Genomic DNA, 24700 nt, shown 5'->3' with positions numbered 1-24700 from the left:
AATAAAAAAATATTTAAAATTGCGTGGAGGAGAAAACATGCCACAAATTTACGTCATCACCACGGCAACTGATAGTTGCCAGTCCATGAATTATCAGTCGGACCATACCCGTGGCGGAATAAAGGTTCGGGGCCTCTGGCCTCCTGTATCCCAGCCTCCTTAAAATACTGAGATTTGTATGAAATAATTAAAAAACTGCTATTTGTAGAAACAACTCAACTTCTTCATGTTTACATTTTGTCAAATGCAACATTTAGAGTTTACTTTAAAATTCCAGGTGATATTTATATATTTAATATCTTTCTATCCCAAACACCAATTAGTACCTGTTTGGACAGACCATGCTGACATAAAAACATGGGGTTTGTTTCAATTTTAGCATTTGACAAGTGCATTACTCTCATCATTGCCATAATCGGACTAACTTCTTGCAGCAAGGCTAATAAAGAAACTTAACTGTTCTGTGTTAACAAATTAAAACAGACTCTTTTGTTGCATCTGCTATTTAATGTAAGCTAGTCACATGAAGTACTCGCAGTAATTGGCAGCGCTACTTTTCTTTACTTAACATAAAACACCACCCTCCTTTATTTTCTTCATCCTCTTGGGGAATTTTTCTACTTTTTGATTTCCCAGATCAACAAGTTTGCTTCATTTTGATGTGCTAACGTATTTTCAACACCCTGCTGGTAGGGGCCTTTCCGAAGTCCGAAATGTCATTCCAATGAGTTGTGTTGTTGAGGTCGACCAATTTAAGTTGTCTGTCAGAGTTTGGGCCCACTTGCCAGCGCCGCTACTCACACAAGCAACTCTGCTCTCAAAACCAAACTATCCTTTACTAAAATGTCATTCTGTTGACAAAATGACTAGTATGCCACTTGGATCATATGAATACACTCTCAGATCAGAACCAACACACTAATCTACTTTATATACACAGCAGTTTATTTTTCACTTTCTTAGTCATTTCCACAGATGTTTTTCACAACAACTGAAAGCTGCAATATTCAATACAAAATCCTTACTATACGGTAGTGTCATTTCCAGTGTAGTCAATTCAGTAAAATCAAAAACAAAACAAACTGCATTACAATAAACACAGACAAACACAAACGTGTGCAAGTGGGCTTACGGATCTGTTGGGGTCTGGCCACAAGATATCAGGAACATCACAAATAATGTCTTCTCTAACTAAGCATGGAGGAAAATATCCCCTTGTGTGACAATGCCATCCCTGGACTGACCTTAAAGGGACACTTCATTCACATTAACATTGGCACTTATAGACTAAGTTTGCATGTAAAAATGACATCAGTACTAAAAAGCCCCCAGACACCCCCCACCCCCAACACTATGAAAGAAATCTTATTTGGAATTGTAGATGGACATATGATTATGTATCTGCTAATTTGTTACATCTCGAGTTGACCCCCAACACATAGTATTGACAGCAGTAAACGCGCACATTGCAATATTTTGCTTGTAATGTGTGGCGTCTCTCACATTTTAAAAACAGTTTAAGATGCTAAAAATTGCTTTGTGTGTGCCAGGCTTAAGATGAACAGATTGAACTGATTGATGCAGTAGGTTCTGAAATTCTACAAGCGTTGTTGAAAGTCGTCTTGTACTCCAATGCATCTAACATTTTTTATGTCAGCAGCCTTATTTGTAGCCTTGAAGGAAAGAGATTTGTCCCCATTGTGACTTTGCTGGCCCTTCAGATTAGAATGCAGCAATTCACACCTGAATCAGTCTGTCACTTGGAAACCTTGCATGATTTTTCTCTCCTGTTTTTCCCACTCATTGTTTACTGAGAGAGGCTGGAAATGATCTGTGGGAGAATTGGATCCTTTCCCCTGTTTCCAAATGCGTCTGTGGGCCCTTTTGAACTCTACCACGTCAAGGCCGGCTTATCCTGCCACTTCAAAGAAGCTGGAGATGGTGCATTACATCAGGAGCATTGTGACCACTGACATGTTCACCACACGATTGGAAACAGAGAGGAATGTCCTCAAATCTCCAGGTTGCAGGGAGAGGCTTTCAATGAGGCCTAGCACTTTGGAAATCAGGTAAGTGGAGGAAGCATGACCTGCAGTTCCTCTGGGGTGATGTGTGAACTATATGTTTACATTTCCAATAAGATTTGTAAAAGAAATAGAATTTGGGTGAGTGTAATAATCCATCCATTTTCTATTGCAGTTGTTCTCACTTGGGTTGGGGTTAAACTGTAGCCTATCTGAGTACCTCCCACGTGGTTGCTAGTGAGTATATTGGAGCACATACACCAAGAACCTATGCAGAATATAGTTTTCAATGAACCTAACATGCTTGTTTTTGGACGATTGGAGAAGGTCAGAACACCCATATAACCACTGAAGAGCTAAGATTTGAGATTTGAGGCCAAAACTTCAAAACACTGAGGCAGACATGCTAATGACGCCCACATTTAATAAGAATTACGACCCCACCCCTCATACAAATTCTCCTAGGATAGGTTCCAGCTAAACCATGACCCGTAGAAGGACAAGATAATGGATGGATGCATTATGAATGTACTCTCGTCCATTGAGTCCCAAATCCCTTGGACGGTGAGTGAAAAGCACACAGTTATTTTGGACACTTTAAATAATTTTATTTCTTGCAAGTTCAAAATCAGAGTAATTTGCAACAGTGAAAAGGCACCAAGCGGCCACAAAATTACTATCATTGCGCACCTCTGCTTTCTTTTTAAGCTCTTCTTGATATTGACTGAATGAAAGAGGAGTCTCCAAGTAATTAGTTAAATTATGGCTGGTCAGAATTGTAGACTTGCTCAAGAATCACGGCCGTATAGATTCCTCTCTAATTACAAACGAGAGCTCGACAGAAATAGTTTCTTCTTTTATCCTCCACCATAGACGCGGCTGCTCTTAGCTTGGACTTAGCCCCGTCATCGACCTGCGAGCCAAGACATTATTTCCAAGCACAGGCTGTGTTCTATCATCCAAATTTCTTTTGTTCTACTCCATGGGAAAACTCCAGTTGGAGTTTTATCAGGATGAGAAATGGTTCAATGTGTAATTCTATTGTGTGGATATTTCAAAACAAGATTAATTACTGATTATGAGACTGCTACATTTTGCTTGATTTGAGAGATTGCAGTAAGAAATAGATATAACTACTACAATGTTAAAGCACTTAAATACAAACATTCCACCACAAACAATCTGGAATCGCAAATAATTAAAAAGCGAATGGAAATAATTGGCTGTCACATTTAAACACCTACTCGCTTAATAACATAGAATTAATTCATATATCAAACAAACAACAAAGTATGAGATGTATGTGTCACTGAATAACGTTTGGTCAATAAGTATTAGCATAACAACAATATTTATTATTTCACTTTTACACATCAACGAAATTAATTTGAATTGTGATTTAGCATAGACTTGCGATTTTACTTTAATAGCTTTCACTAGCGCAAAGGATTATTGGCTGCCCTCTCCCCTCACTATCGGACATCTACACCGCCCGGTGCCTCAGAAGGGCTCTCAACATCGTCAAAGACAATACCCACCCAAACTCACACCTGTTCGACCTGATGCCCTCTGGCAGGCGCTACAGATGCATCAAATCGAGGACCAATAGACTGAGAAACAGTTTCTTTCCGAGAGCCATCTCCATTCTGAACTCTCACACACACACACGAGACCACCCTTACCTTGCAGAACAGCATTGTGATGTGTTTTTATATACACTATTCAGTACTAAATTCCATTGCACTCTCTTATTTATTTATCTAATTTATATATTTGTCTGTATTATTGTTGTATCGCACTGGAGAGGGGAGCCCTCTAATCTCGTTGCACACTTGAGTACAATGACAATAAAGGGATTTCTAATTCTAATTCTAATAGAATAGCAAATTTGCCATTCAAGACTTTCAGCCATTATATATATATCGTAGGCCACATACCGTAATTGACAGTCATTTTTTAGCCAAATTGTAATCCTATCCCAACACGGAGCAAAGCAAAAGGCTGTAAACTACCAACATTGAGGCTAAACTATGAAATTTACCATAAAAAAACTCAGGCAGAAATTCAAAACGGGCAAACTGTGGTCAGATCTGTGGCAAGAGGCTGGACTGTATGCACAAGAACAAAACACACTGGCAAGGGACAATAGGGGACAAGGACCATTTAAACACAAGGTAAGGGACAACAACAACAGGGGCAACGGGGCAGGGCTAACAATCAGACTGGCACAGGAGAGGAGGGCAAGTGATCTGAAACAAGGGGCAAGTCAATCTTTCAAAATAAAACAGGAAGTGACCAAACCAACAACCAGCATTCACTGCAGTGTGACAGTTCTTCTTGGTTCATTGGCAGATTATTGCTTTGTTGCACACCGCCACCAACTCTACAGGAAGCACAAAGCATTTTATATTCAACCCTGCGAACGAACACACGAGACGGGCGGGGTGTGTTTCTGTAAGTCCTCTGCAATGATGGTCGAAGAGGTCCATCAGTACGCCACCTAGTTAGTGACAAATACGGTATATCAACAGACTTTAAATCCACTTCCGTTAGTGCTTAGTACTTCCTTTTTTGGGGAGTTTCGTGTCATTCTTCAGTAACACGGGCGTTCATCAAGAATGGACTAAATGGACCTTGCGGATGCACGATGCCCAATTTTTGCTCAGATGACCTAAAATGTTGAAGAAAGAATTTTAACTGGATCCAATCTTGGGCTCTCTTCACTGGCTCATAGTGCACTTTAGAGTTCTCTTTAAGATACTTCTATTTGTCTTCAAATCCTTAAATGAGCTCCTCCCCCCTACGCCTCAGGTCTTACGGACCACATGCTGCTAGAGGTACTGAAGACTAGTCGGACCCTCAGGGGAGATCACGCTTTTCTGTTGCCGACCCTTCCCTATGGAATGACCTCCCATTGAATGTTAGGCAAGCTCCCTCTCTGTCCACTTTTAAAACCCTTTTGAAAACACATTTTTATTCTTTAGCTTTCGACTCAACATGAGATTGTCGCTGTTCTGTTGTTCTTCTGGTATCTATTGTGCTTTAATTGGTGTTAATTTCATTACTTGCACTTTTATTACTTACACACATTTATTACACCATATGGAAAGCACAGTGATACCATTCCAGCTGTTGTGAAATGCACTTTATAAAAAAGTTGTATTATATTTTATTGTATAAGAAATGTCATGTCATCATCCACACCGCGTATCCTGTACAGCAGGGATCCTCTATCCTGTTCCTCGAGGGCCGGTGTCCTGCAGGTTTTCCATCTCTCCCTGCTGCAACACAGCTGATTCAAATGATCAGATAATCAGCAAGGTCCGCAGAAGCTAGATAACGATCGCTCAGGTGTGTTGCATCAGGGAGAGGTGGAAAACGGCCAGGACACCGGCCCTTGAGGAACAGGATTGAAGATCCCTGCTGTACAGGGTCGCGGTTGTGTCAATTTGTCTGCGCTCCTGTAGAACTTAAGGTCGGTTTAATTAAGTTCTACTGTGATTTTGTGTTTCTGTTTTAATACTAGTCCGCATACCAAGAGTACTTAATGTGTTTGTTTCTTTTAAGTGCTCTTGGACACTTTCTGTTTAGTTTTTGTAAATAGGCTTTTGGATCCCTCGGTTCTCATCTACTCTCTTCCGTGGCCCTACCCACTATTCTTTGTTATTGCGTATTTGTTTTACTCTTGCGACGTTTTGTCACCATGGTTTTGTGTTGTTGTTCTTTGGTACCTCCAATCAAATGGTTTGAATAAAGCCTGTGTCACTGCTCTCAAACACTTACGTCTGCGTGGTGGTCCATTCTCTGGCTGTAAGGCCATCCATAACAGAATGAGTGTGAGCGCAGATGGTTGCTTGTCTATGTGTGCCCTGCAATTGGCTGGCAAACAGTTCAGGGTGTACCCTGCCAACTGCCCGAAGATAGCTGGGATAGGATCCAGCACCCCCCGCGACCCTTGGAGGAGAAGCGGTACAGATAATGGATGGATGGATGGTGCCTGAGATATTCTGATTTTAACTGATGTCAACACCCAGAATTATAATGAAGAAAGGACATTGCGTGCATGTGCTATGTGGCAATTTCTGTTGTAAAAAATCCAAAGAAGTAAAACAAACTAAGTATAGGGATGATGATTTCAACTTTGGAGGCATATTTTCCAGTCTAGGTTAACTTCTTTGACTATTGAGACATTTAATTTCTCCTAATCCACAAACCAGTAGCCACTGCTGGGTGGTGAGTCTTCAAGCCACGGTCAAGGGTGCACCCTCAAACACACATAGACTTATACACACAAAACCACACGCACACGCACACACTGTGATTTATTTAACAAGCAATCAGCAGCTATTCACATTTGGAAGAAAGTGGGGTGCCTTTTCAGCAAAAGAAAGACTGATTGAACCGGGATTTAGGAACCCAGTGTGATGCCTTCCTTCTGACAAGCTGTGCTCACTTTTGTCTCCTACCACCAAATCGTTGTCATTGATCGGCCAGCTCTTCACTGTAGCTAGCAACTTCTCTGCGACAAAATCAGTTGGAAACTAGTCGAGTGAATAACTCCCTCTGTCTCGCAATCATGCACAGCACAGACACAGACGGTCTCCCTCACCACGTACTCTACTAATGGCGAGTTTTAAAATGGAGGTATTTAAGTAAAAAAGGGAAGCCTTGAAAAAACTATTTTCCCAACACACTTCCGAAAAAACTGGTTCCATGTTGCGTGTTCTGTATAACGTGCCTCATGAAGAAAACAACAAATAATCAAACAGTTCAATTCTTAATTCTATGCTCCTATTACATTTTGATCGTCTTTGTATTTTATGACACTTGGTGCCCATCATGTTGCCTCTCAGTCTTGGCACTACAATAAACATCGCTTTTTTGTGTGGAGTGCTGTATAACCATACAGTGATTTGTTTTCATCATGTCACACAATTTAAAAATCGGTTAAAATGCGAAAAATCATTATATGTGAAGTTGAACCTAGCTAATAAGCAGAAGTGGGCGCATCAGTAAAATTTGTATGACAATCATTTGTCATTCGCCAGCGGCTGTGCTACCCGTACATCAAGCTCAATCCGGTGTAGAGCCTTTCCTTCTCTTAGCTCGAAGCAAAACCATGTGGTCGTCCGGCGAACAAATGCAAAAAATACAAAAAAAAAAACTTCACTGGTCAACGAAATGGCAGTCCGTCAATACCTACCGGGTTATTGACCATTCTGTCGATGCTTAGTCCGTCAGTTCTTAAACATTTCCTGTTATCCGTCATTCTCCAGCAAAACGAGCATGCATTCGTAACGGACTGACGTACGTTCTATCTGGAATGACAAAATGCCCACCTCCGCTAATAATATGAACAAGATGGCCAATGTGTGACATTTTAGCAAAACAGGATTACCAAGTGAATGCACAGACTTGCTAATCTTTTTGTACCGCCTCCTTTTGCATGCAAATCACCATTGGATCAATCTGCAAATGTCTGACAAATGAATTGTGTAGTAATTGTTCTGGTCTAGAACCATGTCATGTCATTATCCACACCGCTTATCTTGAACAGGGTCGCGGGAGGAGGCTGGAGCCTATCCCAGCTGACTTGGGGCGAAAGGCACACGACACCCTGAACTGGTCGCCAGCCAGTCACAGGGTAGACATAGACACCATCGCTGAGTGGGAACTGAACCCACGCTGCCCGCACACAACTCGGGCAAGTGTACCACTACACCATCAGTGACTTGGTCTAGAACCATTATCTGGAAATCTCTCTTTTTTTCTCTCAACTGATGGTGAATGATGATTTTTGGGAGCAGTCTTGACTCTCTACTCAGCCAACCTCGATTCCCCAGAAACAAATTAATCTAAAGTAATGCCTAACTTGAAACTGTTTTTTATTTATTTTACAGGATACAGAAGGTTGAGTGACATCATCTGCAAATGTTCATTTAGTGCATTTGCCAACAGATGAATGATTAGTGGACATTTAATTTTAAATCAATCAGAGGCTAAAAGTTGCTATTCGACCCCAGAATCAGGTCACTGTGACTTTTTGATGACAGGTATACTAAAGTGAGGAGCCACAAAATAACACCGTGTTTGTTATATTGGGGATCATTTCTCAACTTTACTGTTTGACCGAACGCTTGAGCATAATCAAAGCTGTGTGAACTACAAAGTAAGTGTGGTTGTTCCCACATGAAATACATTTTTGTTTATCATCTTAAATAAGTCAACATTGTATTCTTTTTACCAATTAGTACCAGTTAGCAAGTAAAAACTAGCCACTCTTGTTTGTTCAACTCCCACGGCCAAATAAGTTGAAAGCATGTAAACATATTCACTGGTTCAACACAATATGGATCTGAATCAATTAAACTATTCTGTTAAAAGCTATACAGTGTCACCCTGATAAAATATATAGGTATGTTTTAAGAGCAAGAGGGTACATGTTTGTTGTGAGGCGGTAGCTCTTAGGTAAAGGCTGGCTGTCACTCATGTATAAGCGAAGCCTCTTCTGAAACTATAATGAGCCGCAGACAGAGAAAAGGGTGTCATTTGAGAGCCATTAAACTATTTAGATATGTAGCCTGCCCCTTCGCCGCCCTGCTCCCTTTTACTTCCTCTGAAAGCACTTAATCCTTGATCCAATCCCCCCCCCACACCTTTCTGCCGTTCAAATGTAGCCCCATAATTGTCTGAATCGATGCTCAGCGGGGCTCTCTTGCTGTGATTAGGCAAGAATTGAGGCTATGCTGTTGGTTGTCATGGTTTCCAGGCAAATACGATTTCTGAAAAAAAATCTGCCGAGTGCAGGATTGACAGGGAATGATGAACATAAATTAAAGCTTTTTCCTTGCAATTAAATGCTTAATTACCCTGAGGGTATACCTAATCAAGGTGTAAGGAATGAGTGAATGTCTTGTGCAGTGTTTACAGTATGTGCTATAATACTTGTCCACTGGGTGCTGCATAGGTTTCAGTATCTTTGCAACCTGTGTGGTGAAAGTTTTCACACCTATCACGGAGAGGGTTGAATTGGGGCTGATGCTTGTTAAACTTGAGAAAAATCAAATTCATTTAATTATGTGTGTGTGTCACAGTCAAAGATCCCATATGCAGCTTTCACCCCGATGGATGTGAGAAAATGGCTTTTGAGCTTGAGCGGATTAAGTGCAACTCTGATAATAACTCATGCCCGCAGTCGGATTTCTTCTCCACAAACCTGCTAAATGATGTTCTTTGTATAGCTGACGAGATCATAATTCATTGAGGTTTCTCTGCTGCAAGAAAAAACGATGATCAGTAACAGCTTCTGTAGAATATTCATCAACAGAAAGTGACATTTCAGATATCTGTTGGCATTTACAGGACAGCCAAGGTTGAACTGATCTGTTTTGGGACATTGAAGGTAATAGGAAATAATGGAAATGGAAATAATTACATCCAGGGTCAAACTTTCTCCACCATAAAACTTTTATTAACTGTAGATGCAAGTCTCACATTGCACTTTAACATTATTCTCACTGATAGTCTCACTTGACTAACTTCTGTGCTATCTATCTATCTGTCTATCTATCTATCTATCTGTCTATCTATCTATCTATCGATCGATCGATAGATCGGTCGGTCTGTGTGACTGAGTGGCTGTCTGTCTGTCTGTCTGTGTGACTGCGTGACTGAGTGACTGGGTGACGACCAGTAGTTTGGACAGTGTCACCCGGGAGAAACAAAATAACCATGTGACACTGAATTGGGCAAGTGCTATAGAGCAACATTGACAATTATATGAAAACAAGACAATTACCAAATACAATAACAAGCAAAATCTTACATTTAATCAGAAAGAGTAACATGGTGAATCCCACCTAAATCCTTCATTATACGGTACTTTTTGGGATTCCTGTTGTCATGATCCGCGTCAGGCATGACAGGGGTTTTTGTATTGTTTTCGTGTCATGCGGTTTTGTTATTGTTTTCGTCACCTCCCTGCCATGTGCACTTTGTTTTTGTTTTGGTCAGCTGTGATAGCGCCTCCCCTCAGCACTCGTCCTCACCAGCCACGCACCTGTTCCCCGTTACCCTCATCACACACCTGTTTCCCATCTGCTCCCCTGATCACTCGGACTATTTAAGCTTCCCATACCGACAACGCAGTGTCGGGTCATTGCCGCACTTTCCGGACTTCCACGACCACGTATGTTACTGTCAAGTTCATGCTCTCGTTCCCGTTACGTCCCTCAGCGTTTTGCCCCGGCTTCTGTTCCTCGTCCTCCTTTTCTGTTAGTCACGTTTTGGTTGCCCTTGTTCCCCAGCCCCATGCCACGTTGTTTGTCTTTGTTTGTTTCAGTTAATAAATTCCCTTCACGTTACTCACCTCTCTGCCTCCTCGCCTTTTGGGTCCACCTCCTCCTCGCTGTAAGGCGAACCGTGACAGAATGACCCGACCGAGAAAGAAGGACCCAGCGAGGGGCTCGCGGCGGCGTCATGGACACCACCGCACGGACAACCTCCCTCAACCTGCCGATCACCTCAGCGCCACGTCTGCTACACTCCCCTCGTCACCAGGTTACGTCATCGATGGTTTACCCGTCATTCCACCCCATCTGATCATCGACTCGGATCACGAGGACGATCTCGAGTATTTCTACCGTCTTCCAGACGCCCAGCGCAACCCGGACTCAATCAGTGACCAGATTTCTGAACTTCAGGCCCACCTTGCTAAACTGGAAGCTCGCATGGCCCAGAAAGAGGAGGAGCTGCTGACTGTACTGGCAAGGAGGGAGGAGGAGAACCTCGCCCAGAAGAGGACCCGGGAACTAGAAGCTCAGATCTCAGAGCTGCAGGAGGATCTGGAAGCGGAGAGACAGGCTCGCAACAAGGCAGATGAGGGGCGCAGAGACCTTGGAGAGGAGCTGGAAGCTCTCAAGACTGAGTTGGAGGACGCTTTAGACTCAACTGCAGCACAGCGAGAGCTACAGGTCAAATTTGGAGAGAGCGAACAGCAGAGGCGGGAGATGGCTGACAAGTTGGCCAAGATGCAGTCGGAGCTGGACAATACCAACAGTCTGCTGACTGAAGCCGAGGGCAGAAACATCAAAGTCAGCCAAGACCTGTCTTCAATGGAGTCGCAGCTGCAGGATGCACAGGAATTGCTCCAAGAGGAGACCCGCCAAAAGCTGAGCCTCTCCACTCGCTTGCGGCAGCAGGAGGATGAGCTGAACGCTCTGCGGAAGATGCTGGCTGAGGCAGAGGAGGGCAAGAGGAACGCGGAGAAGCAGGTCTCCTCGCTTCAAGCCCAGCTGATCGACATGAAGAGGGCTGACGCTGATCAGGTTCCCCGTCGCGGCTGCGCCCGGCCCGAATGCTGCGCCCGGCCCGCAATCACCTCCACGTCAGCTGCAGCAACCCATGTCGCCGCCACGTCAGCTGCGCAGACCATGCCGCCTCCACGTCAGCTACAGCAATCTACGCCGCTTCCTCATCGGCTGCAGCCTCCAGTGCCGGTTCCTCACCAGCTGCAACCTCCAGAGTCCTGTACCGGTTCCTCACCAGCGGCCGAGCCCCCTTCCGGCGCCTCGGCCGCGTCCCAAGTACCCGATCCAGCGGAGCACGCTGTGTGTCCGTTTCAAGTCCATGTTCAGGCGGAGCACTCCCTGCGTCCGTCCCAAGTTCACGTCCCGGCGGAGCACGTCCTGCGTCCGCCTCAAGCTCATGTCCCGGCGGAGCACGTCCTGCGTCCGCCTCAAGCTTATGTCCCGACGGAGCACGTCCTGCGCCCGCCTCAAGTCCATGTTCAGGCGGAGCACTCCCTGCGTCCGTCCCAAGTTCACGTCCCGGCGGAGCACGTCCTGCGTCCGTCTCAAGGTCAAGTCCACGTTCAGGCGGAGCACGTCCTGCGTCCGTCTCAAGATCAAGTCCACGTTCAGGCGGAGCACGTCCTGCGTCCGTCTCAAGATCAAGTCCACGTTCAGGCGGAGCACTCCCTGCATCCGTCCCAAGTTCACGTCCCGGCGGAGCACGTCCTGCACCCGTCGCAAGTTCCTGTCTCGTCGACGCTCGACGACCAGCCGCCGATCCACGTTCCTGTCTCGGCGGGGCTCGACGGCCAGCCGCCGCTCCACGTTCCTGTCTCGGCAACGCTCGACGACCTGCCGCCGATCCACGTTCCTGTCTCGTCGACGCTCGACGACCAGCCGCCGATCCACGTTCCGGTCTCATCGACGCTCGACGACCAGCTGCCGCTCCACGTCCCTGACTCGGCGGGGCTGGACGACCAGCCGTCGCTCCAAGTTCTTGTCTCGGCTGCGCCCGGTCCGCCGCCGCTCCAAGCCTCTGCCTCGGCTGAGCCCCTCGACCCGCCGCCGCTTCTCGTCTTAGCCTCGGCGGCGCACTCGATGAGGCGATCTGGGCCTCCCGGACGCCCGCCTGAATGGCCACAGTCGGACTCCCTGGTTTGGCCTCCCGGACGCCCGCCCGAATGGCCACGACTGGACTTGCGGGTTCGGCCACCCGGACGGCCGCCTGAATGGCCACGAAAGGACGCGCTGGTCTGGCCTCCCGGACATCCGCCAGACCGGCTTCGATCACGGGTCGTTGACCCACCGCCCGACCCCTTCCGCCCACCCTCGTTTTTGGACATGGTTTTTCTTTTTGTTCTTTTTGTGGGACGTCTGGAATCCGTCCCTTAAGGGGGGGGTACTGTCATGATCCGCGTCAGGCATGACAGGGGTTTTTGTATTGTTTTCGTGTCATGCGGTTTTGTTATTGTTTTCGTCACCTCCCTGCCATGTGCACTTTGTTTTTGTTTTGGTCAGCTGTGATAGCGCCTCCCCTCAGCACTCGTCCTCACCAGCCACGCACCTGTTCCCCGTTACCCTCATCACACACCTGTTTCCCATCTGCTCCCCTGATCACTCGGACTATTTAAGCTTCCCATACCGACAACGCAGTGTCGGGTCATTGCCGCACTTTCCGGACTTCCACGACCACGTATGTTACTGTCAAGTTCATGCTCTCGTTCCCGTTACGTCCCTCAGCGTTTTGCCCCGGCTTCTGTTCCTCGTCCTCCTTTTCTGTTAGTCACGTTTTGGTTGCCCTTGTTCCCCAGCCCCATGCCACGTTGTTTGTCTTTGTTTGTTTCAGTTAATAAATTCCCTTCACGTTACTCACCTCTCTGCCTCCTCGCCTTTTGGGTCCACCTCCTCCTCGCTGTAAGGCGAACCGTGACACCTGTGGACTTATTACAGGTTTTCTTCATTGGCGAATTTCTTGAAACAGAAATGACATTCTTAAAACTAAAAAGATATTTGGCCAGTCTTACAATTCTGTGCAACAATATAGCTCATGGCAGCGAGTAAGCACTGCAAGTCAAATGGCTCAGATATTATGCCACAATGGAGAGGTCTGGCCAACAGAATATATTGATGTATATGACAGCGGGAAAAAAAGGATTACCCTACGTCCTCGGATTGAGGAAAGGAGAGTATGGTGGTTATTGCTACATTCTATTCATCAAATGTCCCAATAAATTGATGTAAAGTGTATTCATGGTATTATGTTCTGGACTAATTTTCAACTGAAGAGTCTACATTTTGTGCATATGATGACTTGCACAATGAAATAATGCTGACATGTTTTGGAGAGAAGAACTGTTAAAATGAGAATCAACTAATAAATTCAGATCAGTGAAATATATTTATTTGTAAAAATGTGCTAAATGTAAGCTCATTGTGCTAACTGTAGGCTACTTGAACCTAACCATTTGCAAAGACGTACTGGGACACTTGAGACATGTACTGAAAGACATTTGCAAATTGATGAAATCATTAAGAAATGACATTCTGTTGTAAACGATGGCAAGCCTGTTTGGGATTTTGTTTTTAAATTTATTTTCATTGTTTATTTTTGTTCCAGGCGGCACGGTGGCCCGACTGGTTAGCACGATGGCCTCACAGTGAGAGACAGCAGCGGTCATGGGTTCGATTCCAGCTCCGGCCTTCCTGAGTGGAGTTTGCATGTTCTCCCCGTGCCTGCGTGGGTTTCCTCCGGGTACTCCAGTTTCCTCCCACATTCCAAAAACATGCATGGCAGGTCGATTGAACACTCTAAATTGCCCCTAGGTATGAGTGTGAGCGTGAATGGTTGTTAGTCTCTGTGTGCCCTGCGATTGGCTGGCAACCAGTTCAGGGTGTCCCCCGCCTACTGCCCGAAGATAGCTGGGATAGGCTCCAGCACTGATCTTTTCATAGGAGTCAATGTGTGAAAGGTGGTTTGTCTATATGTGCCCTGCAATTAATTGAGCAGACATAAATTCCTCCATTACTTGAGGGATACTGCAACTCTTCAACTGAATTTGTCATGACCCGTTTGCTCTTGCCATGCCTCACGTGTTCTTTTGTTTGTGTTTTCCCAGCTGACTTGGGGGCGTTTCTCCAGCGCTCTGGAGGCGCGCCCACCAGCCACGCACCTGATCCTGATCATGTCATGATTTCCTCCTCTTCTTAAACCCTCCGCGCTGACGGCTCAGCGTCGGATTATTCTCCTGCTCACGTCCATGTACCAAGCGATTATTCTTGCCATTGTTTTGTGCTCCACGTGTTTTTCGACCTCTTGCCCGTTCTTCGACTCCGTCTCTAGCCTTAACCCTTATTGGCCGTGTTTGCATCCTGATTGGCATTCCTTACCCTTCCGCGGTAAGCGATTTACGTTCGTTCTTGTTTTCTTGCCTTTTGCAAGCGTTTTCTGTTCATCGCGTTTTTTCCCTGGTGTGTGTTGTCCACCAGCACTTTCGGTTTCGCCATCGGCACTTCGTTGTTGTTCCTTTGCTACCTTTGATCTTTGCAGGAATAATAAATTCCTTGCAACCCTCTCTGGCTTGTCCCTGTCTGCTCTTAACGAGTCCACCTCGGCAATCTCGGCACCACCTGTACCTCTCGTGCGGGAGCCAAATTTGCCACACCCCGCCCGCTACGGGGGCGAGCCTGGCCAATGCGGCCAGTTCATTCATCAATGCCGCTTAATCCTAGATCAGCAGCCACTTACTTACGCTCACGACAGTTCCAGGGTGGCGTTCGTGATGAGCCTTTTGACTGGTCCAGCTAGCGCGTGGGCCATGGCCGTGAGCAATGCCCGACCGGACCTCCGGTCGTCGTTCCCGGCGTTCTTGGCGGAATTCGAGCGCGTGTTTCACCACCCGACTCAGGGGAAGGAGGCGGGGGGTGAATTGCTCGACTGCACCCAAGGCGACCGTTCTGTGGCCGATTACTCGATCGCCTTCCGCATTCGTGCCGCCGAGAGCGGTTTCAATGACTGTGCCCTACGAACTTTGTTCCGCCGTGGACTCAGCTCGGCACTCAAGGACAAGCTCGCCGTCCGCGAGGATGCGGCGTCCCTGGAGGAGCTCATCGGTTTGGCCATTCGCCTCGACAACCGTCTGCGCGAGAGGCACCGGGAGAAGGGAGTGGAGCAGTCGCGCCGCGAGCCGGAGCGACAGCTGGTGCCAGTTCCCCGCATCGTCGACGAACCCATGCAGCTAGGCGGTGGTCGGCTCGACAGGTCTGAACGACAGCGGAGATTCCAGACCGGTGCCTGCTTCTACTGCGGTTCACCAGGCCACCGGCTCTCATCCTGCCCTACACGTCCGCCGAACCGGCCGCTACCCGACTGGCCCCACGAACACTGTAAGCCCACTATCGACCATCCCGACCACCCGGAGCCCCGCGAGGAGGTTCCGGAACCCGAGAATCCGGATTCCAGAGACTATCAGACCCCAAAGAGACTTGAGGTGGACGGCGAGATAGTAGGGGTGGGGGGTAGTTTCCGAATTCGGGCTTTGGTGGATTCAGGGGCCGATGACTGCTTTATCGATCCCGGGATGATCGTAAAATTAGGCTGCGAGGTTCGGGAGCTCGAGAAGTCCGAGCGGGTTTGCGATTTAGACGGGCGGCTTCTGACCGACGTAAGACTTGTTACGCAGCCCCTTACGTTAAGATTGTCGGGCAATCACGTGGAAATGCGGTCTTTCTTTGTTATGCCCTCGCGTGCAGCTCCGATCGTTCTCGGGCTCCCCTGGTTAAAGTTCCACCAACCGGCGATTAACTGGGGTAGGCTGTCCATCGAGAATTGGAGCCCTCACTGTTACGCGCATTGCCTGCGCTCGGCCGAGGGGGGGGGGGTAAGTCCTCGGGTCGCTCCACCCGAGAAGATTTGCCTTGACGGTGTGCCGCCGATATACCATGATCTCCGCGCCGTTTTTAGTAAGGACAGGGCCCAGTCCTTGCCGCCCCACCGTCCTTACGACTGCGCGATCGAGCTCGTTCCGGGCTCCCCATTACCGGCCGCCCACCTGTATAAGATCTCCCAGCCGGAGCAGGAGGCCATGAAGAAGTATATTTCCGAGTCCCTCGCGGCGGGGTTGATTAGGCCGTCCAAGTCCCCGGTAGGATTGGGTTTTTTCTTCGTGCCAAAGATGGATAAGACCTTACGTCCGTGCGTGGATTATAAGGGGCTGAACGCGATCACAGTTAAGAATCGTTACCCGCTTCCGTTACTCGACTCCGCCTTCGCTCCTCTGCAAACGGCTGCAGTCTTTTCGAAACTCGACCTGCGATCCGCATACCACCTGGTAAGAATTCGGGAGGGAGACGAGTGGAAGACCGCGTTCAAGACCCCCCTCGGGCACTTTGAATACCTGGTCATGCCATTCGGACTGACCAACGCACCCGCAGTGTTTCAGAGCCTTATCAATGACGTGCTGCGCGACATGCTTAACATCTGCTGCTTTGTGTATCTTGACGACATTTTAATTTTCTCGCGGTCGATAGAGGAGCACCACCGACACGTCCGGGCTATACTGCAACGCCTATTAGAGAATCGACTCTACGTCAAGGCTGAGAAATGCGAATTTCACACGAGCTCGGTTCAGTTTTCGGGGTTCGTCGTAGAGAAAGGACAAATCAAGGCCGATCCGGCCAAGACGCGCGCCGTGTTAGAGTGGCCAACGCCTTCTACCCGTAAGCACCTACAGCGCTATCTAGGATTCGCCAATTTTTACCGCCGCTTCATCAAGGATTAACGCCGCCGCGCATTGCCCCTTACTCGCCTCACGTCCGTCAAGACCCGTTTCGCGTGGGGTCCAGAGGCGGAAGCGGCCTTTGGCGATCTAAAGCGCGCGTTCATAAGTCCGCCTGTGTTGCGCCATCCTGACCCCGAGTTGTCTTTTTTCGTAGAGGTCGACGCATCCGATTCAGGAGTGGGGGCGGTGCTGTCCCAGCTGTCTCCAGTCGACCAGAAGCTCCACCCTTGCGCCTTCTTCTCCCGCCGCCTCACCCCGGCCGAGGCCAACTACGATGTGGGAAACCGGGAACTGTTGGCAGTCGTCCTCGCCCTACAGGAATGGAGACACTGGCTGGAGAGCGCCCGCGAGCCGTTCACCGTGTACACCGACCACAAGAACCTGGCCTACATCCGAACCATCAAGAGACTTAACCCCAGACAAGCCCGATGGGCCTTGTTCCTCAGTCGATTCGAGTACACGCTGATTTACCGACCGGGGGCCAGGAACACTAAGCCAGATGCCCTGTCACGAATTCATGACCCGGTCGAGGAGGAGCCGGGTCCCGACAACGTGGTCCCCGACCACCGCCTGGTAGGGGCCGTTCGGTGGGAGGTCGAGCAGCGGGTCCAGGAAGCCCAGGACGAGGCTGGCGCCCCATCCGCCTGTCCCGAGGGTTATATGTGCCGGCCCGGTTGCGTCCTGAGGTGCTCAAGTGGGGGCACTCCTCCTGAGTGGCGTGTCATCCCGGCGTTCGCCGCACCCTCGGACTCATTGCCCAACGCTTCTGGTGGCCGGAGATGACGAAGGATGTCACCGACTTTGTCAAGGCCTGCCCTTCCTGCGCTTCAAGTAAGGCCTCGCACCAACCGCCAGCGGGACTATTACACCCCTTGCCGATACCGCCACGACCCTGGTCTCACATAGCCCTGGACTTCATCACGGGCCTGCCCGTCTCAAGGGGCAAGTCGGTCATACTCACCATCGTCGACCGCTTCTCCAAGTCCGCTCACTTCATCGCCTTGCCTAAGCTTCCGTCAGCCCTTGAGACTGCAAATCTCCTTATCCTTCATGTTTTCAGGCTCCATGGACTGCCGATCGATGTGGTGTCCTACCGAGGTCCGCAATTTGTGTCGCGGGTCTGGAAGCGCTTCTGCCGGTCCCTGGGGGCCACGTCGAATCTGTCATCGGGCTACCATCCGCAATCCAATGGCCAGTCTGAAAGGGCGAACCAGGACCTGGATGCCGTCCTACGGTGCGTGTGCGCCGATCAGCCGGCCACTTGGGCTGACCATCTTCCTTGGGCGGAGTACGCGCATAACACCTTGGTGTCCTCGGCCACCGGTCAGTCCCCTTTCATGATTGCTTATGGCTACCAGCCGCCGCTGTTTCCATCGCAGGAGGGGCTGGTTGAGGTTCCGTCTGTCCAGCTGCACCTGAAGCGGGCGCATCGCGTTTGGCGGGAGGCCAGGTCGGCCTTGTCCCGCACATCCGAACGCAACCGACGGATCGCCGACCGGCGCCGACGCCCGGCTCCTACGTACCAACCCGGGGACAAGGTATCTTTGTCCACCCGCGATCTTAATCTGGCGGGAACCTCCCGCAAGCTGGGTCCACGCTTCGTGGGTCCTCTGGAGGTGGACTCCATCGTTAACCCTGTGGCCGTCAAGCTCAAGCTCCCGCCCACCATGAAGGTCCATCCCGTTTTCCACATGTCCTTGCTCAAGCCGGCCTCGTCATCACCTCTGGCCCCTCCATCCACCCCACCTCCGCCACCACAGATCGTCGAGGGCGGTCCGGTGTACACGGTGCGGGAGATCTTGGACTCCAGGCGCAGGGGCAGGGGCTTCCAGTATCTGGTCGACTGGGAGGGCTACGGACCGGAGGAGCGCCAGTGGATTCCCCGCTCCTGGATCCTTTGCACTGACCTCATCCGGGACTTCCACGCCGCGCACCCGAGCAAGCCTGGTGGTCCGCCAGGAGGCGTCCGTTAAAGGGGGGGGTACTGTCATGACCCGTTTGCTCTTGCCATGCCTCACGTGTTCTTTTGTTTGTGTTTTCCCAGCTGACTTGGGGGCGTTTCTCCAGCGCTCTTCCCCGGGCATGCCGCCACGCCTGGAGAGGCGCGCCCACCAGCCACGCACCTGATCCTGATCATGTCATGATTTCCTCCTCTTCTTAAACCCTCCGCGCTGACGGCTCAGCGTCGGATTATTCTCTTCTCACGTCCATGTACCAAGCGATTTATTCTTGCCATTGTTTTGTGCTCCACGTGTTTTTCGACCTCTTGCCCGTTCTTCGACTCCGTCTCTAGCCTTAACCCTTATTGGCCGTGTTTGCATCCTGATTGGCATTCCTTACCCTTCCGCGGTAAGCGATTTACGTTCGTTCTTGTTTTCTTGCCTTTTGCAAGCGTTTTCTGTTCATCGCGTTTTTTCCCTGGTGTGTGTTGTCCACCAGCACTTTCGGTTTCGCCATCGGCACTTCGTTGTTGTTCCTTTGCTACCTTTGATCTTTGCCGGAATAATAAATTCCTTGCAACCCTCTCTGGCTTGTCCCTGTCTGCTCTTAACGAGTCCACCTCGGCAATCTCGGCACCGCCGGGATTGCCAGCCTTACAGAATTAAGCTAGTGTTAATATAATCACGGCTCCCACTGTCTATCAGATCTGGATCAGGTTATCTATAAGCTCCCGGAGAGTCATGTTTATGTTGGATGCACGAATACCTAAGATATCATTGGTGAACTATTGGATTTATTAAGTGACAGGAATGTGACAGCCAGTCAGTGGTAAAGGCAAGGGAGCAGGAACCTGTCCCACTGCAAGCTTTCAATGGCTCTCTCCCCATATCTTCCCAATGCTTCATGACTTGCTTATGACAAGTGTAATCTAATTGGAGAACCTACCATTCTAAAATCACTAAAGATGACACTGGTAGAATACAAGATTAGTGAATAGTATTTTGTTTTTTGCATCTTTGTTGTAACTGTTGGTTTCATTTTCACCAAAGCAGGTGAAACAGATCGATATACACGTGAGCTTCCAACAATGACAGTATATGACAAACAGACCACAGTTCCTTTTTAAAGACGTGTAAAATGAAAACAACTTCCTCTTATGATTACATTTTTACGTTATATACAGTATATATTATATATATATATATATAATTCCCAGCCACTAGGCTGACACAAATTACCTTCAGTATTATTAATATTTAATGGTATTCATTTATGCAACGTCTTTGATCATGTTGAGGAGTTCTCATTATACTTAAAATACAAAAATATAAATTTTCAACACATTATTTCAATCTCTGTCAATATTCACATTTTCAAATGATCCCTTCTACAAAGTTTCTTATTTTTAGAACAGGCCCGCGAGCTTCTTAAGTGGTCCTTGGAGGCTTCAGAACATTGCTGACTGCATTAAAGGATACAAAAAATATTGACAAAAATGTGAGGTGCGTGAGCTACTCTATCAACTTTTAGCTGTGAGCTTTTAGTTGTTTGCACCCAAAAAAAACTTTTTTTAATCATTAATTTAATAATTTTTAGACGTAACTTATTTTTTTGCCATCACTGTCTAGTATCTATTTTCCTACTTGCAATCCTGTATGTTGACTTGACTTGACTGATAAATCAGCGCAGCAGGAAGTGAAGCAAGTCGCAGCTATTGAGCGCCTCAGTCTCAAACATAACAAAAACGCGAGGGCAGTGGTGCTGCCGCTGAGAACGTCAATTTTGCTCTTTAGAAAAGGGGCACTGCTCAGTGAGTGAAAGCAAATCAACACGACTATCGACCCAGACAACCCAACCCTGTAAATTGCACTCAGAGAGAATAACAAAACAAGAAAAAACATCACAGAGCTTTTATATTGACAACGAACACTTTGGCTGGCACACTTCACTTCCTGATTGATAAGACCCAAAAGACGCACTTCATAACATTTGCTGTGCATTTCTTTATTTTTATTTTATTTTGCTTCCCATCTTTTGCATCTCATGTGCAGTAACGTCAGGGCACAGTGGGTGATGGTGCAACAGTGTGACATCAGAGTCAGCAGTGATATTATGCAGACACTGCAAAGAGGCATTGTTATCAAATCCTGGTCACCAACATCTTTCTTTATCATGTGGGAGAGATGTAATCTTTGAAATCACTCACCTATGGACATGCTAACGCTGTCCCATATAGTTGGAATAGAGAAAATCTGCTATGCCCCGTTCTTTTTGTGTATCTTGTAATGAAAAAACACTTTTAAGAAAACATGTACCGTATTTTCCGGACTATAAGCCCCTACTTTTTTCTTAGATTTTGAACCATGCTGCAAATACAACAGTGCAGCTTTTCTGTGGATTTTTTCTTTCACTGGTAGGGTGCTCTATAGTTCTGAAAATTCTCCCCTCTTGGGTCTCTTCTGTTTTAATTAGCAAAGTTGTTGCCGTGTTAAAAGGCACCGTTTTAACATCTGTTTATGTACCTTTATGTGCATTCACAATAAAAAATCGTCCTGTACATGGAGTAAACAACTAAATTTTTTCAACATAGAAAACTGCGGCTTATAGCCTGCTGCGGCTATTATATCGTTTGCTTGTTTGTTGTTTCCCAAAAAGAGTTGCTGCGGCTTATATACAGATGTGCCTTATAGTCCGGGAAATGCTGTACATTAGGTTGAGCCAATAATATTACGTTGTCAAAGTGAGTAAGCCATTGTTCACACTTTAGATTAGTCAAAAATAAAAAAACATGCTGACCAATAGACCCCTTTACATGTTTATAAAGGTGACATTGTTGCAATGCGTGCACATTGTTGGTGCAGAATAGTGTTTGTTTGAGAATACATACACAAATGGACTAAGTGGAAAGAATCGCGGAAACTACTTAAAAAAGCTCACATGATCAGTTCGAAAGCAACTTTCTGATCCTTATGGGATTACAGAGTGGTAGGAAAACATTTCAAAGTGGTCCGATGTCCCATTGCCAGATATTCCTCTGTTCGGAGAGTTTTTCGTTTTGAGAGCTAAAGTTTTGTCAAGCCCAAGTGCAGTGTAACCCCCGTCTGCCTGTTGTTTGTTTGGCTGCCGGATTTCCACAGCTGTTTGTTTGGCTGCATTTGGTTCTCACACCATCGCTGGAAACGGACGACTGGCTTATCCCGGTGGACGCCTGCGCCACATTCATGGTTAGGTGACAAAAATTTTATCACTGTATAATTTTCTTCTGCATTGAAGAAATTTGATGAAACGTCGTCGGCATGTCCCCAAATATCTCAAAATTAGGTGTGATAGGTCAATATAAAGAAGCAACTAAGCTTTCGACAGTTTTTGGCTGATTAAAGATGAGTTATCCTGCCGTGTCTGCAATAGACATACTGCACAAATATTCTGATTGAAAATGAGGCTACAGAGGAGATTCCACAGTACACCATATCTAAAAATAGACTTTGAAAACACTCAAACAAGCCGGATTGCATTTTGCTGAGAGGAGTGGAGAAGAGACCAACTCGACGTGATCACATGAAAATGGCCTCACGGAAAATGGCAGAAACAGGCAAATTGTCCCATATGCACACATAAGCTAAACATTATCAGCTAGCCATTTTATGTTGCTGGGGGTTCAAGAATGCTTATGGGAAAGTGGCTTAGAAAAACATCACAAACAGTAATGCTAACGGACTGAGAGCTTTAGTTTTATTTGGAGCTCATGGATGAATGAGATAGCTTCCATTTACTAGCTACCAGTAGTAACAAACACACCTCGACATTATTCCACAATTCCTGACCACTTATTCAATATTTCAGCACATAGAAGTTAAGTCAAACCAAGCCACGATAACGCACCAGAAATTAATTGAGCACCGCAAACACAGGCATTCCTGATGATGTCTTTGGTCCATTTTGTATGTTTAATCCCTTGCAACCACAGGTTCCTCCGGTGTTTTGAAAATGGCCGGTATTCTGCCAAAATGACCTACTCGTGCGAATCGTCCTACTGGAGACTAATGTGACAGCCAAAGTACTACCGTGCGCTTACAGATTGTTTTGTTTACATGCATGCAGGTAGAACATAAAAATAAATCCCTTAAAAATACTTACATGTAAATGCAAGCAGGTAGGACATACTGACAGTTTAATTTATAGAATATGTTTATGCATAGATATAAGCAGGTAGGACATTCTGGAGGTTGAATTTAGCCATTTAGAATACGTACAAACGTAACTTTTTCTGGCAATATCAAATGAGTGTGGTATACATACACTGCGTGAGTAATGTGCTCAACAGAAACACATGTCAAAAGTATTTTGAGGCAATGAAAAAGTCAAATAAGACTCATTGGAAACAAAAATATTAAGTACTACCCGCTTTTAACTGAACAAACAACAGGTCGGACAAAAAGTTCCAAACTTCCCGCGAAATCCTTATTGGCATTGTGCGCAAGCGCACTAGGCATTGGTAGGACGTCTCGACGGGTAGGAAGGAATTTCAGAACAGAAAAATGTTAACCCCTTTCCACTTTGATATGTACAGCCGTACACCCAACAGCTAGGCATGTTGATATTTTTTTAAACAACGCAAAAACTATAACAATGATACACGAAAAAAACGCTGATCTTCCCAGCCATGCAACACGTCTACCAATCTTGTGCACCAATTATGGGTCGCACCTTTTGAAGATGCAGAACCAAAAAGGGTCCACAGCACAGATGGACGGAAAAAATCTAAAATTTTGACATAAGTAGGTTTTGGCCTGACGCCAGCATTGTGCAAACATTGCTGGTGACGAAAGTCACCTTGAACAAACACAAAACCACCAGTATTTAATAGTGCCACATATACGATCATGTGAGAAATCCATTGCTTGTTTTTATGCATGCTTATGCCACTGTGCATGATTCCTGTGTAATGAAGTCAGACCGGGTTTGTGTCATTGTGACATCCGTTGGCAGAAACAAAACATAGCCAAGTGAAACTATGACAAAAAATGTGAGGAGACAGTTGAATGTTATGTGCTATCCAATTGGCTCTGGGTGTGTGGCAGACACCTTTTAAAGGTGTTGTATCTACTGTCTCACATAATTCTCATCCTTACCTGACAACAGGCAATCGCTTGCAACAAGTCAGACTGCTTAAGTCAGCAGCAACAGGGAAGTGGTGGGCGTTCTCTGCATTGCAGAGTTGCTGCAAAGACAGCGTTGAACTAAGTGACCACCTCGTGATCAGAGTCACGGAAGTGCAGGACTTCAATATTGTGGCAAGCGTTTATATGCGTAATATGGATTTCTCTATTGGCTAAGCCCCTATCCCATTCGCATACTCTGAATTTGAGCACTCTTCCACCCTTCTGATCCAAGTTGGAAAAGGGCCAATTATAAGAGGCCTCTTAAAGATTATCCTGAGCGATTTATCTCTGGTTCAACACATCCTGTTTGAATTATTCAAACCACAACGTCATCAAACCTTGGTCTTACTAGTTTTTGCAACATACACGGAGAGTCTACAAAACTGTTGTCTGGGTTTGGTCACGTGTCATGCCCCATATACATATATGATGCAATGTGCGAGGGTGGTTGTGATGTTACTTTCACTTTATTGTTGAGAGGGGTAGAGCCCAACCTGGTAGCTTCC

The sequence above is a fragment of the Idiotropiscis lumnitzeri genome, chromosome 3, assembly GCF_059441095.1.
Source record: "Idiotropiscis lumnitzeri isolate Australia: NSW breed Sydney's pygmy pipehorse chromosome 3, RoL_Ilum_1.0, whole genome shotgun sequence".
Lineage (NCBI taxonomy): Eukaryota > Metazoa > Chordata > Actinopteri > Syngnathiformes > Syngnathidae > Idiotropiscis > Idiotropiscis lumnitzeri.
This window is presented reverse-complemented; position numbering follows the sequence as displayed.